Genomic DNA, 17,441 nt, shown 5'->3' with positions numbered 1-17,441 from the left:
TGCCAGCCATACACATCAGTGCTGTAGGACCTGCACTCGGCAAGAAAGCCACTTCACAACCTCCTCTTCAATCATTCACATCAGCTGGGCTCCTGAAGTCTTGGTTTTCATCTTGGTAAACATCTTCATTTTCTTTCTAGTATGCCAGTCGCCTGCTAGCAGGATTATCAGAGCCTATTCTTCTGAACTTAATATGCTAACAGTAATAAAAGGGTGTGTGATCTAACTTTACCTCTGAGAATACCAGTGCAGCTGGATGCTGCACAACAGCAGGGAGCCCCCAGGGAAAGGGGTGTAGGGCTGGAGCACTCCTCCCAGCTGGGACAGGGAGCCTGTGGCCACAGCTACCTCCTCACAAAAGAGGGACAGGGTGCTTTGGTTTGGCAAGGGCAAAATGTCCCAAGCACTGAGCGAGCTGCAGTGTCATGACTCTGGTGTCATATCCTATTTCTCCTACAAGGGGAAGTCTGCTCCGTCTGTGCAACACTACTGGAGAAGATAAAAAGGGAGAGAAAGTAACAATGATCTGTCTCATCAGGCTCCAAGAAGCACACAGAATTGCCTGAGGTGAAGGCAAGAATAAGCAACGTCAGCACAGAAAGGTGTTATAGAAGGTTTAAGCTTATTCAGAAGTAGAGCCTCTGTCTCTCTAATGAATAAATACATGACCCAAGACAATTTAATTCCAACTGGTTTGTATTTCTTACAAAAACTTCTCAAACAATGTGGTGACTCACAGGTGAGCTCTCCGCTGACAGCGTACAATGACATCGTATTAGTTATCTCCCTTTACAAACTCTAAGTCTGCACTGGGATAGACGAATATGTCTCATAATATAGCACACGCCTTTACATGCAGTGTAGCTGAGGAGAGGGGACAGGCAGTAAGTAGCAACAATGACAGGTTCTCTTCACTCCAAAGGAAAAGGTTGTTAACACTAGTTGATAACATATGTTTACTGAATACACATGTATCCCAATAATCTGATTTCCAAGACTGATCTGCAGAAGTATAACTTTGTAATTTATTCAATTTTATTTATGATTTTCATGCTATTGCCTTACTCTTTCATAATTAACACAACAAGGTCCAATGATAAATTCATACTTTTCCCCCCTGTTTTTGCTTTCTGCTGCCATTAAAAGATGCTACTTCAAGACTGCAGCTGAATGAAACCTAAACCCTTTTACCAGCTGGAGAAAATTCTGGACAGCCGGAAGGAAAGAAGTATCAAAATCTCTTTGACACAAGATGACAATATTACTTATATGCCCCCATTTATTTTTATAAGCTCATATAAATCCTCTCTCACAGCAGAGAGTAATGCAGGAGTGCCCTTGGAAGAGGGCATTGGGTAAGCAAAATATGCGTTTGAAGCCCATGAGTAGTATTCATTCTATGCTTTTAGTCTGCTTTTTTTGCAAGGAGTCTTGATGTAATAGTGCAAATGAAGAACAGCTGGATCCTGCTAGAGAAGCTCTAGCCAGAGCTTTCCTCTATCCAGGACTATGGGAGGAAACCTAAGTGCAGAAGATGGTCTGAGGAATGGAAATTAGGACAGAGGGCTTTACAGGTCTGACATCACTTGAAACATCTATGTCAAATCTGAACAGTTTTCAAAAGAAGTGCCTAAATGCAATCAGAAAATACAGGTTGAATACCGCAATTAGGGGGTAAAATGCTACAGGCAGTAATTATCTACCACTTTCTTTCCTCAGCCATCAAAGAAGGTAATTTGTTTGTTTTCCCTGCCCTGCAAGGAAAAGACTGGGTGGTCTTCTGACTTTAAGAGCCTGAGAAATATTCCTCTCTAGGCCAAGGCCACACCGAACCTCCAGGGCATCATGAGGTCCTTTTCAACACTGTCTTACACTGTACTTGATTTTAGTCACAGACATTAAGACTGTGGCAGTGCTTTGCAAATCATCACTAAATACCTTTTCTTCATAGCTCCATGCAAATCTCAGGAGTGTTTCCAAGACACGAATAAAGCCTCGATTGTTGAAAAGTAGCATGTTTTCAGTTCCTCAGCTGTCTTCATCAGCATGGGACTGCCATGATGCAGGGAGTCTTTATTTTTTTAAAGACTAATTCCTCTTCATCTTGTGGTTGTCACCAGTTGTAAGAATATAGCAGCTTTATTCTATACATGATAAGTAACTATGAATTTTGATGAGGTGACATCTCAATAAAATACAAACATAAAATCTTGGCCCCTTGCAGACAGCTTTAAATCATCCACCTTCAATTTTTTAAATAAAGCAGCTAATATATTGCTACACATTCAGGCTTTAAAAAATTAACTAAAAAATTTTGTATCTTCAGCCCCGTCTCAAATAACATACATCTGATAATACCTATGCTCAAAGACAGGCCATTTAAAGACTAAGTTGTCTGCGTACCAAAAATCCTAAGTCATAGAGTGTTCAGTGTTGCAATTCAGCTTTCCTTTTGCAGCAAGAGGAAGCTAGGAGAAAATGGGGCAGGAACCAGGCTGAAAAGCTTTCTGAAAGCTGCAGCTGCATCCAACAGCTGAAATTTAAAATCAGACATTATTTTCTCTCGTCATCTTGTGGGCTCTGCCACAGTATTCAATAAACCACAAATTCAGCCACAGAGGCACTATCACTTGTAATTTTCTTTTGCTGATGGAGCTAAAATAAGAACCAGAAATACTTCGCCCTGACTTCAGAAAGCAGTGTATGTCACTCCGCAATAGACTCTTGACACGTTCCATGTGGACAATGTGTTAGGCAAGTAGCAAACCCCAAATGTGGTCCTGTGAAAATAATAATTTCATGTTGCAGGGAGAACCTCAAACACAAGATCATATGGGCTGGGGAAAGCAGAAGCAAGAACTGCATTTCCATTTCCCAAACCAGTGAGCTAGCATGTGATAGCCAGCAGATACCCTTGGATTTCCACAGGGCATGTGGCAACATCCCTTGGTAAAGAAAGAAACAAAGAGAGGAGATACTCCTATTGATAAAAAAATTGAATAAAGATATTAAAGATGCTATAGGAACAACAGCCAAATTCCCCAGGGGATGGAGATTACCAATGACATCACAGAGAAAGCATTGGTCCAGGCAGCCCTCAGCATTAGCGAGATGGAAAAGAGGGCCTAAGTGAGGTGGCAGAGCTTCCTGAGAACATTACAATATTCAGTGAAGTAAAGACAAGGGCTGATTATGAAGAAGAGATTTCACAAGATTTGCTGACTAGCTGGTAAAGTGACAGATGAAATCTCATGTAGATAAATGTAAAGTGATGTACATTAACTTTGAACAGACTATTACCACTCAGAAAGAGAGTTTGAAGTTATAACCATTTAATGAAAATTTAAGCTCAGTGCTCATTAGTGATTAAAAAAACAAACATATTAGAAAATGCTAGGAAAAGAATAGTGAACAAGACAGATAATATCATTACGCTACTGTACAAATCCACAACCTACCCACATTTTGAATATTGCATGCAGTTCTAATTCACTCCAGGTCAAAAAAGATATAGCAGAAGAAGAAATGTTAAGAAAAAGGCAGCATGGATGATCAAAGTTATGGAACAGTTTCTGTACAAGGAACAACTAAATTATGTAGGAGTCTCCATTCTGAAAACAGATGACTCAAACATCTGTTTGAGGTCTATAAAAATGAGAGACAGAGAGAAGCTGAATAGGAAAAGACTGTTCATTGTCTCTCTCAATACAGACTGTAAGGTCATCAAATGAAACAGGTAGGCTAATGACTCAAAAGTACATAGATGTGAATATAATTTTACAGATCACTATGGAACTGATGGTAAGCTGGGGAACTTCTTGATGAGACACTGCAGTTGCTGAGTTTAAAAAATAAAATAACAAGTTAATGGAAAAAAAATCCATTAAGCACTGTTTAAAAAAAGGGATATAATCCTTGTTTTATTTAATGTAAACTCCTAATCATATATTGCTGGGATCTGGGAGGATATTCCAGAAGTATCACTATGTACTCTCACTGATCTTGTATTCTTCCCTAGGTAACCATCATTTAGAGACAGGTTGTTGGGCTGCACCTCTGGTCTGACCTCCTACAACTGCTCTTACACTTGACAAAGTATGAGAAGCCCTAATGCTGACAGTAACACTTTGTCATACGTGATAAACATAAAGAAATAGAAGCACTTACAACAGAAAAATAACAAGCCCAGATGTAATCAAAACACTGCTGTGTAGTGCGAATCATACAGAAATCTCTTCCTGGGGTGAGGATATGGGAGAGAATGAATGGCATACAATATGTTAAGTCATATCATCTCATCTATTGTATAAATGGCCTTAAACATTTGTCTACACAGGGAAGTTAGTGTAGTGAAACCTAAAGAATGAATTTGCAGTGCTTCAGCTATTCCCCAGAGGTGGCAGACAATGCAGGGTAAATCTTACACGGCATCAGCATCTAAAGCTCTGGCTACCACCAAGTGTCAGAATGCTATTAAACCTTTTGTGCCAGGGATCTGCACAGCTTTGGGGGCTGAGATCATCTTTTCTCCCTTATTAATCCCCCATTATCGAGATGCCACGCTGGAGGACTTTAGGTGCCATGACTCAGGCTGAAGCAGAGAGCGGCACCAAGCATCCCTCACCCTTCCCCATCCTTCTGTAATACAGGATAGGGAGTAAGGGCAGGTAAGGCTGTGCAGATCAGTGCATGGTACTCCACAGTGTAGTACAGGGATCAGTAGGATCTTTCACAATTTGCTTATTTAGAAACAGGAAATCTGAGTATCTGCCCACACTACCACACACAACCTCCCCATGAAGGCATCATGATGTCACATGATTTGTCCTTGTAGTTCTTTGGAATTTGCCTTTACTGTTTCCTTCCCTTGCTGTGGGTGTTTAACCACTTCCCTGTTTTCCTATTCCAAGAAAACAGGAGAACTGCTTTTTTTTTTTTTTTTCAGTCAAGAGATTTTTGAAGGGCAAAGAATAATACACCTTTTATTAAGCAGCTATGCACAGTAAGAAACTTTTTACTAGCAATTTCTCAAGGAATGTTATGACTGGCTGACTTGAAAGAGGCCTATCCAGAATCTCATTAGAGTTTCAAGTACTTTAGAAAGCAGTTCTTACTGAATTAACAAACTTTCAGAAAAGTAACGGCAGTTTCATTCCTGAGATTATGTACTTCTGTGCTAACTGCAGAAACATATCGGACTAGTGATGAGTGTCGTGCGCTTGGAGGTACCACAGTAACAGGGAACTGCTGGGATATGTTGGAGAAGACTCTCCGTAAACATTTTATTTGCATGATTAAATACTGTTTTTCAAAGTGATGCACATATGACATGATATACAGTGATGTATCTCAGTAACTCTTGATCCAGAAAATCTGACGTGGTTGAAAGAACAGACCAAACACAAAAGCTTCATGGGTGTGGAGTACATACAGTTCACAACACCTTGCATAAGCAATCTTTGCATACTGGTGTTTAGACAGAGCAGCCAAATCTGTCCTCTGTTGGCGACAAAGGCCCCTGCATACAAACTTGGAAAGGTGGCTGCAGGCTGGCAGAAGCACTGCTTGTTCTAGAGTTGGTTTATCTGCAATATTGACACTGCAAGCAATTGAAAATCAGAGTGCTACTTTCTAGCTGACAGGACTTAGATACCACCAAAGAATCCCAGAGCTTCCTTCTTCTGAAGGGAAGGCAGCCTGCCACACCTCATCAAGTCTCAGCTATAGAAGTACAAAAATAACATCAAACTAGTGTCAGCTATGTACCTAGGTGAAACAGGAACCTGCTGCAGGTTACTCATCCCACTCATTCTAGACACCTATTATAGGATGGGGTGAATTAGTCTCCTGAGATGCCTCTCCATAACTGGAAAGCAGCATACACATTATTCTAAACGACCAGCACTTGTAAGGCCAGTGTTACAGGAGATGACTCTTACACACAGGCAGAGCAGAACACAGGTTGTTCAGAGGACAGCTCTCCATTGCAGGCAGTGGTGGTCTCTTGAAAACATCTGCACAAACGTTTTTTGGATGGTATCACATTTCCTTAAATAGTTCTGAGAATAAAATATTTTTTGGTTTTATTTGGAAAAACATGTACTGTCTATACATGGAAATATCTTCTAATACCCTTCAGCATTTCCACAATGTTTTAGGCAGTGGGTGATTCCCATGTAGACTGTTTTCCTCAAGAGCCACGCATATATTTAATCCTAAATTTTAGACTTGTGTTCCACATTCTCGTATGAAGACTTTCCTATTTCTATTTTTGCCCAGCACTTTTTGTCATACTGTTTTTCTGCCAGCAGACTAGACAATCAGTTTCTTGAACACGTCTCTCTTGAAACAAAACTATTCAGCTCCGATTGTATTCTAAGGAGACTCTCACCATCATAAAATGTTGTTTTACAAGGCTAAGGACTGTCTGTCTTTCCTTTGCAGTACATTTCTGTTTGCAATTCCATACCAGATGGAGTTGTTGCATGACTCCTGGCCAGCCTTTGAAAACCAAAGCATGAATCCTGCTCTTAAACTTCTGTCCATAACACTTCACGAGTGGTTGCTGTGGCTGTGCCAAAAGAGTTGCAAACAGCACTTCCTTCTACACTTTGACCCCAATCCATGTAGACACATCGTGGCATCCACACCGGGCTCTGCTGAGCAGTGCCAGGATCTCAGGTCTATGCAACATACGGCACCACACAGAGAAGGTAACACTTCTTCCTCTCACGTAAACACACACACACACAGGCTGTGACTGCCTGCTTAGCTCTTTCTTCTCTCATCTTTTGGCTTGTCTTCTTCAACATATTTTGCTGACAACTTATCTTACTTTGCTCCATATAGCCCTTTTTATTCCCCCACAAAACACAGGAATAAAAACTGCCAGTATGTAAAAGGTTGACGTTTCAAAGCTGTTAGTAGCTGGACAGGAATGGATAGTTGGACTGTTGAGAGGCAGCGAGTTGGGCTGGGGGTTTACAACAGCCAGAGGCTGTTCAGCATCAGTGTGACTACCTACAGGGAAAGCGAGCAGCCACCTCCTGCGGGCATTGAAGCTGCTATCCCTTAAAGCACACAGCCCAGCAGGACGAGAGGGAAATCGCTTCCTGTCTTGCTATTTTGTCTTAAGACTTGTCCTAGGTTTTCACTTTGTGGTCATCAGACGGCTATGCTCAATGTCCTGCCAATGAAATACATGCAATTTTTGCAAAACTAAACAAACAGTTTCTTACCATGGAAAGTCCCAAAGCACTGAGAAAATAGGTTGATCTCCACCCATTGTCTGTTTCAAAACTTCCTTTGCAGCTTCAAGTTACAGCCCTCTAATGAAAGTGTGGGGAAAACAGATGAACAGAGAAACCAGACTTTGCCAATAGAGATATTAACAACATGCAAACCACTTTTTTTTTAAGATTTTTTTTTCTTTTTTAAGATGTTTTTAAAATAATTTGCCTCTCCTCCTCAGTGAAACAAAATGAGCTCCAAAAGAAGAGTATGCAGAAGCATGTCCTGTGTACTCCCTATGCCTGGTGATGGTGGGAGCTGTGCCATAGGCAGTGGGCAGACTTCTCCTCCCAGGTAATTAAGGAAAGTGCTGTGCACAAACCCAAGACTGAAGTCACATCATAGCAGATTGCTAACGGAAGATCCCCATCTGAGAGAAAAGTCCAAAAGCTTTATCAGGCCTGCATAAGTAAAGTTAAAGTTATCTTAGATGCTGTTTGGGAAACCTCAAACTGTGATCTTCTAGTTCTCTATAAGGAAGGCATGAAACAGTTTAAAATATCTGGTGCTGCCTCTAAGACCTTACTTGTTCTCAGAGGGAAGCCTCAGACGTCTGGCTTTCACCACAGCCCCAAAACTGGCTAGACCACAAGAGAATCTGCAGCAAGCCAATATAATTAGACTGATTAACCACTAAAACTCTACTTAAGATCTCAAAATAGGTCTTATGTGGAAGATGGTACATTTTACTCTGTAAAAACTCATGGCACTTGTTTTTGTAGTTACACTGATGATGCATGGAGGCATGCATGCTTGGCACTTTGCTCACTCACTACAATGTCATCAGTATGAACTGCTAAGTTCTGAAGAAAAACTAAACTTTTATAATTGTATTTTAGTTGCTGGGTTTGATGCCTGGTTGGTGATAAAAACAAAACAAAACATAAAACCACCAAATACCAGCTGTGATGCTGGAAGAATTTTGAATTGCTCATATAAAGTACCTGCACATGGGACATTCTGCTTTACTTCTTAACATTACTGCATTTTTTTTTTTTCCCAGGGATGGGGCTGGATTTAGACCCCAAGAAAATATTAGCATTGCCTATGGAAAGAAAAATACCAATAAATATATAGCTGATACATGTATATTAAAAAAAAAAAAAAAAAAGAAAAAGAAAAAGAAAAAAAAAATTAAACTTGGCAAAGCCTTTATACATATTAGATAAAAGTCTTAGAAAACAGATGCTCCTTCTTACCAGCAGCCAAGATCTTCTAATAGCCCTACAACTTGTTAATCAACTAACATATGGTACTGCTTTAGGAAAACACACCATTCTGATTTTGCATTTACATGGTCTGTTTCCTACAGAACTATTGTCAAGATTCAGCCATTATACTATAACCTAGTAATCTTTATCCTTATACCTTAAATTAATCAATAAGCACAGAAATAAGGAGAGAATTGATTTAAATCTAAACAGTAAGCAAAACTAATTTTCACATGGTTTCCAATGATGGATCAATTTCCTCATATAATGATGAACCTCACCAGTCTGTAAAAAAATCACAATTCGCTGCAAAACTACAACCTAAACAGTCTGATGACTTTGACTTAAAGCCCCTGAAAACCTCATACATTAAGTGTTTTGGGCAAAACTAAACTGTCAAGGCAAAGGTTAATGTGGCTTTGTAATACCTGCAAAAGGTGGTTCCCACATATGCATAACTTTATTAATGTGTTTTAACTTCTTACTTCCTTACTGTCTCCTAAAAAGACACTATAATTCACTTACAGACAATGTACTTCTAAACACATACTAGGTTAAAAAAGAAAGTAATTAAGGTTTCTTTTTTAATGGACTCTGTGCACTTATGTAAGTTTTAAACCAGTATTGCTTTGCTTCCATACTCTTTCTCAGCCTGCCACTGCCTTCATTTACCAATACTACCAATACTATTAAGCCCAATGGTTTTGCACTGCCGACAGGTATGGTTTGGCTGCTGTGGTTCTTTCTGCAGTGCCACTGCAGCTCTGCAGCCCGGAGTGTGCAAGCCCTGGCAAGGGTCCATTAAAGCTGTGGGGTACCAGATGCTGTGGGCTTTGCAGCAAGTGGCACGAGTATTTTGGTGTGTCACCCCATAGACACGGTGACATCCAAATAGCTGCAGTCGCAGTGTGGAAGGGAACAACTGTCTCTGCCCAGACATGGAAACTGTAAGCAAGAACAATGAGATTTGGTAAAGAAAGTCTATAAAGCAGTAAAGATTGTGGAGAAAGCTTGGGGGGGGGGGGGCATTTCTGGTTTATGTTTGCTATTTTAATTAAAGATAGGCAGTTTTGAATATATATGGCCTATACAGATTCTGCCCTTTTTTGAGGCCTTTAGGAGGGCTTGGGTTTTGGCTGGTTTTTAATGCTTTTAACAACAGACGCAGATGTAGCACAGTTCAAAAAGCACTTTCAAAGTACTGTCATATAGAAGCTTGTTTAGAAGTACAAAAAGAATTGCCTTACTACGCCACTTCTCAACACTTGGAATGACAGTGGGTGCAGTTCTATTTAAAAGAAGAGATAACTGGAAAATTTCTAAATGCCTGAAACATACTAAAAGCACCCAACATTTACAGACAAATTACCGATTTTCTGTCAGGATTTCCAAAGGCAGGATAGAAATGAAAGTAAAGCACGTCAATTCCTGAAACTTCCTAAGTTACAATTTAAAAGTTGAAATCTGAGCTTTCACTTCCAAGAAATACAAAGGCCCAAAGTTAAAGCACAAGAAAGTGATGCAAGAAAATCAAAATAGAGAACATGCAGCAACCTTTAGTTATTCGACAGGTTTCAAAATTTTACAGATTTGTATAGATAGGCTGGAAACAATCTGACATTCTCCAGTTATTCATGATCAAACTTTGAGCTATCCCATACATACACCTGTATGCACAAACACATACAGCTACACCTTTGTGTTTCACAGCATATCTCTCTTTCTCTATATTGCTCACCATCAACTAAATTATAAACTGTACCAAAAGGTCCAAGACTTTCTTGTACAGCGTGTGTTATAACAACAGTCCACTGAATTCTGGTATGGGTTTCAGGCTACTACTCATAATAAAATAAATGATACTTTAAAATGGATTGCAGAAATCCTCTCTCAGTTAAATATTTAATTTTCATTTAAAAGTAGCAATAATCTTCTTGAATTGATGCATGAATTAAATGAAATTGATAGCTTCACATCTTGGTGTGCATATCTCACAGACATCTGTAAGAAATCCAGAGCAGGTGATACCACCTGTGGAAGATAAAAGTGAAACAAAGTCTCCTCCTGGGCAAATCCCAAAGCAGAACATAGGATGGGACAAGACACTCAATGCTGGAATGTGCCTCCCCTTGAAAGCTAGCACCTATGTGAGAGGGACAGTGTGTGAGGGTGGCACACCTGGGTGTACAAGCAGCTTCATGAGCAAACTAATTTCACACCTGCAGCAACATTTTTGGCCTGAAAAGGGTTGCAAAGAATAAAAAAGAATACCTTGATAGATTATCTGGTGGAAGATGTTTCTTCCGTCTCCAGGTTCTGGGGTTTTTTTGGTTGTTTTTGTTTGTTTTTTTTTAAGGAATTATTTTCCTTTTAATTTTGCTGCCCGAAAGTTTAAGAAAGTCCCTCATTTGCTTAACAACCCCCAGCTCCTAGGGGCAGAAAAAAGAGAACAAATGTGGATTTTCAACCGTTTAAGACTTATGGGCTGCAGAGCCCCTTTGGCGTTTATCTACCAGCTCCTACAAGACCCAAAAGCAGCAGTGGGATTTCCAGTCACTGGAATAAAGATAAGTTCCCGAGGAGCAGTCAGGGAGGTATGGACCCTGCCTGACATGGCTGAGAGCCTGTGCTTTGCCTCACTTTACCCAAGCTGCCTCCTCACCGAGCCAGCTCCGTGGGAGATGAGCAGGGGCAAGGGGACTTGAGGAGCACAAAGGCTCTCATCTCCGCTCCATACCCAGGTCTCCTGCCCACAGCCTGCAGTGCCGCCTGCTTTCAGCATGACAGCACGGGCTTCGGGATAGAAGTAAAGAATTAGGTATTCCTTCAACACCTCTCTACTTTCGATTAAAGCGAAGAAGAAATGCATCTAGACAAACACTCTCATTCTAATATGCTCACCCAGGATATCTAGCTCTGCCTTGAGGGAGGTCTGGATTGCCTTGCTATTGATATTTAAACAGAGCCCTTGATTCTAAATTGTTGATGGAAGTACCCTAGAGCAACGTGAAGCATCTGAAAAGATAAGAACATTACAGATGCATGGATGGGCAACGTTACCTCTCTCTCTTAATCCAAGCTCCTGGATAATGAAATGCGCTGCTAATGTCTCTCTCAGAGGTACTTCATCAGTTTAGGCTGACGCTTTGTCATACAAAGAATAGCTGATCTGCTATTGTTTTATTTTCTAACTGAACATTTCACACTTGCTTTATCACCAAAGTAGTATCTGCAGAGTTCAAAACAATACACAATACCCACATTTCCCCCCACCTCTTAACAAAGAAGATAAACCATACTATGCAATACAGACAATGAAATTTGGAGATAATAACAAGATGCATGAAATCAAAACTTCATATAAATTTTTAACTTACTGAACTATTCTCCTCCTCCAGCAAAGCGTTCTGCACCAGCTACTAGCAACAAGAAGGGGATTTCCTCCTCCTCAGACTATTCTTGAAATAGATTGCAGTAAATCTCTCTTTCCAGCCTCAGCCTTCAACAGCAAAAGGAAGCAACTCTCAATCTACAAGCAGGAACAACCTCAGGAACTGAAAAAAAAAATCCCAAACAACCAACCCCCTCCCCAAATTTTAGCTACCACTTTATCAAAGGTCAACACTGCCATTTAAGAAAGAAGATCTCTGTGAACTGTTTTTAAAGACTTCTTAATGCAGAAAACTAAATCACAGCTTAATGCTCACTTGCCTTGCCTTTCAAGTCCGGAAAGCTCTTTGTTAAGATCACTTACAGCAAGGAAACAAGTTTTCACTCTCTCTGCATGTGTATTTTTATATGCCCATCTTGTAAATAAACCAGTGACACTTTATGGAGGTCAGTAGTGGACAGATTGCTTTTGGTGTGAATGTTAAACGAAATTTTCCACATCAGCCCCACACAGCCTGGCAAGATCTGGGAATTCACACCATATGATAGGGCAAACAGAAGAAACCACCACCAACAAAAAAGCTCAGGTAGTAACGGCCTCCTGACAACTTTACTCCAAGCAGCTACCATTAATAGGAAAGGAAAAGGCAAAATATTTACTGAGTGGCTGTATAAATGCGCACTGCACGGCACGCAACAATGTGTTTTGAAGACCTCAATTGAATGGAAGCCAAATCAATAGCTAAACCATATGCTAGATCTTGAGATCAGCATCGTCTACAGCAATGATAAAAGGTGGCATTAGCCCGCTTATCAGACTTCTGAGTTCAGTGACTGAGAAAATAGAGGGGTCCTCCATTTGGGGCTTGTTTGGGGTTTGTTTGGATTTTTATTTGTTTTGGTTTTTAGACAGTGTTCTCTGTATCTTGTTCATTTCCTCATCCTGGACCAGACCTCTTCACCTCTTCAAGGTTGAGGAAGGGGCTTTGTACAACAGCTCATGAGACTCCCTCTTAGAGTTCCCTCTGTATCAAAGGATTTTGTCAAAGAGAGGTTGGTGGTCTGGTCCTAGCTAAAGCAGCCTCAGCATCACTTACAATCTGAAGAAGGGTGGATGGCCAGAATAGTCCCTGTGTAGTCCATGCTTTTGCCCTGGGATTTGATAATGGAGCTTGAAAGCTCTGCTGCGCTATGAGCACTTCAAGCCTTGACACAGCCTTCCCAGGAGTCTTCTGTGGAGACTGTTGACAAAAAAGTTCTCCACCAGAGTTTCAGTAGCACTGGATGGGTAATCACGTGTATCCTCAATATGTCATACCACTCTTAGATTTGTCATCTTAGCATGGTTTGGGTTGGAAGGGACCTTAAAGATCATCAACCTCCAGCCCCCTTTCCATGGGCAGGGACACCTTCCACTAGACCATGTTACTCTTTTTTCAACCTTGCTATAGACTTGAGAAACAGAAAAAACATGATCTAGCCAGAAGAATTGTAACAGCATGACAGAATCATTTCCTTCCATAAAAAGCAAGAGATAAAGAAAGGCCTTCCTGAGGACATACCTTACCCTGCCCCAAATCAATTTAGGACAATCTGACCCACGATCAGGAAGACCAAAGTGCTCTGGACTTCTCTACGGAGGTTTTATTGGCTGCTTTCAGGAGCCCAGGCTGGTCATGCAGGCATTGAAGTTAGATGACCAAAAGTCATCTTTTAGAATAACAGACTGAACTATAATTAATCCCTGACTCAAAGCCTCAGTGAAACAAAATGGCTTTTCACAATAGAGAAATGCAAATTATGGGCAGATGCTCCATCAGTACAAAAGAATGATCATAAACTGAAAACAGAAACTTGGAAAAACAAAGCATGCAGGAAATCCAGACGGAACAGCTTTTGGGTCAACATGACAAAGGAAAATAGCTGAAATTGAAAGATACTCTCTATTGGGAAAAGTATGAAGAAACACAGGAAAAATATTTCCACAAGTTATTTGGCAAAGAAATCCCCCATTAGGAAGCAGGGAAATAAAATTAAGCATGCTTCTGGGAGAAACGCAGAGGGAGGCATTAGATGGCTCATGGCTACCTGCCATTGATTAGCAGTGAGTGCTCCTACCATATAGGCAGAATATACTGAATATACTGAAATCCTGTTCTGGGAAAGCATGTGACAATACTTTAATTAACACTGGCAATGCTCGCACCTCCCAGAACGTCAGTAACTTTTGTTACAGACCTATTCAGTTGATGGTAATTTTTATTTCATATGAGACAATGGAGTGCTGTCTCAGACTAATTATGTTTCCATACCAAAATCGAGGTTCATCTAACTGCCAGACTAAGTGCGAACAGATGCTATCTTGATTTCACATTTAAAATCCAAGACCGTGGTTTCCAACGTAAGGTCCCTAGCTCCATAGGGTCTGTTGCAGGTTACTCAGGACTCTGCAAAATTTCAATCTTATTTTACAAAGCCCATGAAGTATCTTTTGGGAATAAAGAGAGTGCAGTTACCCTTCCTAACCCATGGACTTTGCCCATGATTGGAAGAGAGATGGAAGGAGAGTAATGGCAGGACCTAGTAATGGGCTGCATCCACAGTTTGCATGAAATTGCTCTTTAGTGGTGAATGCAGTTTCCGCAAAGCTCTTTATCATATCCTCATTTTATTCATCATGTTATCTCTGATTATGAAGTTACAGAAGGTTTGTTTGCCGCTGCTAATGCTTTATTCTGTTATAATTAAAACCATTACTGACTGTAGCCACTCCTGTCAGAGTCACCCTGGAGACAGCTAGGATGTAGGTGGGGAGAAGCAGCCATTGCCAGCCCCATACACCGCAGATGAAATGGAGACTCAGAATTTCATCCCAGTTCTTCCGGAAACTTGGTGTGTCCCTGTTTTGCCTTAATTAATTTCTAAAAAGTACTGCTGTAACCTCTGACAAACTGCTAGGGCCGCGCCTGCATGTTTTCCCAAGGCTGCTACAGAAGTATCCTTTCATAACCTTGCACATCTCAAGAACAGTCCCTTGAACAACCCACTGTGATGCATTTCATAAGGGTCCTCTGCAAGGGTAACACGCCAGTATCACCGGGGAGACTTTTTTTCAATGACGCAGCTAATGCCTTTACCTCAGTTACACCATTAGTTTATCAGTTTATTAGTTATGCTAATATTAATGCTTATAACTAATGCTTATATTTCTGGGTTTGACAGTCCTTAGGACACAGAGAGCAGATAACCTGCCTGTGATGGACTGTCTGGCATCACAAGGGGCAGGTCAGTAGATCTGATGATGAAGACATTAAAAGACTCATTATAACAAAGGCTTCTGAGCGTCAGTGACAACATTCACTCCTGTGTCCTCAAAAGGAGGTTTCTAAGATTAGAAGTTTTTTAGAGTCATTTGACTTAAATTCTTGCTCTCAGCTGGCTGTCCCTGCAACAAAGGACAAAGTACAGCCACTATTAACTGACACAGGAGCTGCACAGTACTTGGAATACTTCTGAGAAAGAAAGGAAAGAAAAAACTTGTAACTTAAGAGCCAGCCAGAACAGAATAAAGAGAACTCCACCAGTGGGTTCAAGAGCAAGCAAAAGCCAAATGCTGCTTTAGACTGGTGATAGCTGAAGTAGAACAAAGCATCAGAGAGACAGGAGACAGGGAAGCTGGTTCATTAAAACACAATAAAATGAAAATTCATTACAGTGAAAAAGAAGAGCGTCCCTCTAAAGTCTACAAGACTATTAAGAGGATATTTCTGAAATACAATTGTTTTACTGTGTTAATATACCTTATTAAAAATAAGGAACATTGACTACCATCAGGATGAAGCTCAGTAGTAAATGTATGACCCTATAATACAAATTACAGATAATCAAGTGACTACTGAAACTTCTGAAAAATGCATTTGTGCTTTCTCTCAGAGGAGGCACTCAGAGCTAGAGAGAGTTTTCAAATGTGAGGGACAAGTTGAATGCATAGGACACCAGACTATCCTACCTAGCCAGCTGCAAAAGCAAATCTCGGTTGATATATTAGTATTATTACATGGAAGTTTGCAGTGCTGTTACACACATGCTAAGAGTGTTGCAAGTGTTTAATGCTCAAAGCCATGAATTTACCAAAAATACAATTGGAAAATGCATGGCTCCATTTATGCTGTCTTCTTTTGCCTCTACTACAAATTTGAGAAAAAATAAAAAATTGCTCTAAACAGAAATACATTATCAGAGTTTGGAAGCAGACCTGCATCTTGAAGGGAGCAAAATCCAACTAGTAAGAAGTGAAGGAAGAAGCAGCCACAAACATCTAAAAATAGAAAGTCCAGTAGGAAGTTCCCCTACAGAGATTTAATCTGCTATTGTACTCAGATCCTGGCATTGCAAGTTCACATCTACAAGAAGCTATCATCTTTAATACATCATCTCCTTCCTACTGTTCTTTAAAGCAAAGAAGCTGATTAAACATCCTGCCACACTCCAGTAACCTTAATGGTACATTTCTTCATTTTGCACTGTAAAAGGTCAGTCACATGTTAAATTGCTCTTCTTAGTGTGAAGTTACATTCAGCACAGGACTAAGTCAGTAAGAGTTGTACTTCAGTCTTTCCGACAAACCAAGCACTAACAAGTAGTAGATTTGGCATCTCATTTCAGAGAGATGTTAAAAATTCAACTATTTCTCACTCTTTTGAAAAGTCTGACTTTTACATTTGCTTAGTGAAGCTCCAGATTAACTAGTGTGGGAAGTATTTTGCTAGCATATGAGTATCTCTCAAAGCACTAGAAAAGCAAACACCATTACCCTTCTTTTGCAAAGCAACTAAGAATCTTTAAGGTTATGGCTTTATAGTTCCTTAAAATGTAAGTTTAAAATCCAGAAAGAAGTTTTAAAGCTTTTAATGAAAAGAAGAAAACCAACAATACAAATTTAAAAATATTAAACATATAGCATATATTACCATTTATTTTCTTTAAGACCTGATATTCCTCCATACACACCTCTATGAACAGCTGAACTACTGACTGGAAGAAGGTAATTTCTATGCAACTGCCAAAATGCTGTTTCAAAAAAATGTAAGACTTGTTTTTTTTATTTTATGGGAAATACAGCTGTGGGGTCTGTGAAGAGCAGTTTTTGAGATCCTTTTCAGTTTTTGAGATCCTCGTCAGTTTTTGCTGCCTGACAGCTTTTGTGCTTTTGGGTACCCGTTGAAGTTGGTGGGAAAATATGTTTGTCTTTTAGAAGCACAAGTCTGGAGCTTTTGCTGGATGTTACTTTCCATGTGGGATATCAAGGGATGTCTCTTTTAACCACCGTCCTTTTAAACACTTCCCTCTCATCCTCATGAAAATAAAAACACACAAGTCATTTCTCCAGACTGTCATGACAGCACATGGAGCCAAGAAAACAGAGGGGAATGGGGGAGGATATTTCCAAATACTTCCCTACACAGATAAACAGGCTGGCCATAACCATTTCCACCCTTTCAGTACAGGAGATGTTTCAAGTGGTAAAGGTAAATGCTCTTTGCACAGTGG

At 40.2% G+C, this 17,441-nt stretch overlaps 1 protein-coding gene across 9 annotated transcripts in view; it reads right to left on the bottom strand.

Annotated features, from left to right (window-relative positions):
- KIAA1217 (KIAA1217 ortholog) overlaps nucleotides 1-17,441 on the bottom strand; it is a 374,037-nt gene that overhangs the window by 188,189 nt on the left and 168,407 nt on the right. Inside the window, exon 1 of one of the 9 annotated variants that reach the window (XM_057432472.1) lies at nucleotides 11,879-11,999. The exons of the other annotated variants lie outside the window; for them this stretch is intronic. The gene's annotated coding sequence lies outside the window, so the exon portion shown is untranslated. Of the gene's footprint in view, nucleotides 1-11,878; nucleotides 12,000-17,441 lie in introns of those variants that run through there. 9 annotated transcript variants of the gene reach the window in all.

The sequence above is a fragment of the Pezoporus wallicus genome, unplaced genomic scaffold (assembly GCF_028554395.1).
Source record: "Pezoporus wallicus isolate ANWC-B61680 ecotype Strahan unplaced genomic scaffold, APGP_CSIRO_Pwel_v1 scaffold_2584, whole genome shotgun sequence".
Classification (NCBI taxonomy): domain Eukaryota; kingdom Metazoa; phylum Chordata; class Aves; order Psittaciformes; family Psittacidae; genus Pezoporus; species Pezoporus wallicus.
The sequence above is the reverse complement of the archived record's forward strand: the minus strand, read 5'-3'. Positions and strand labels throughout refer to the sequence as shown.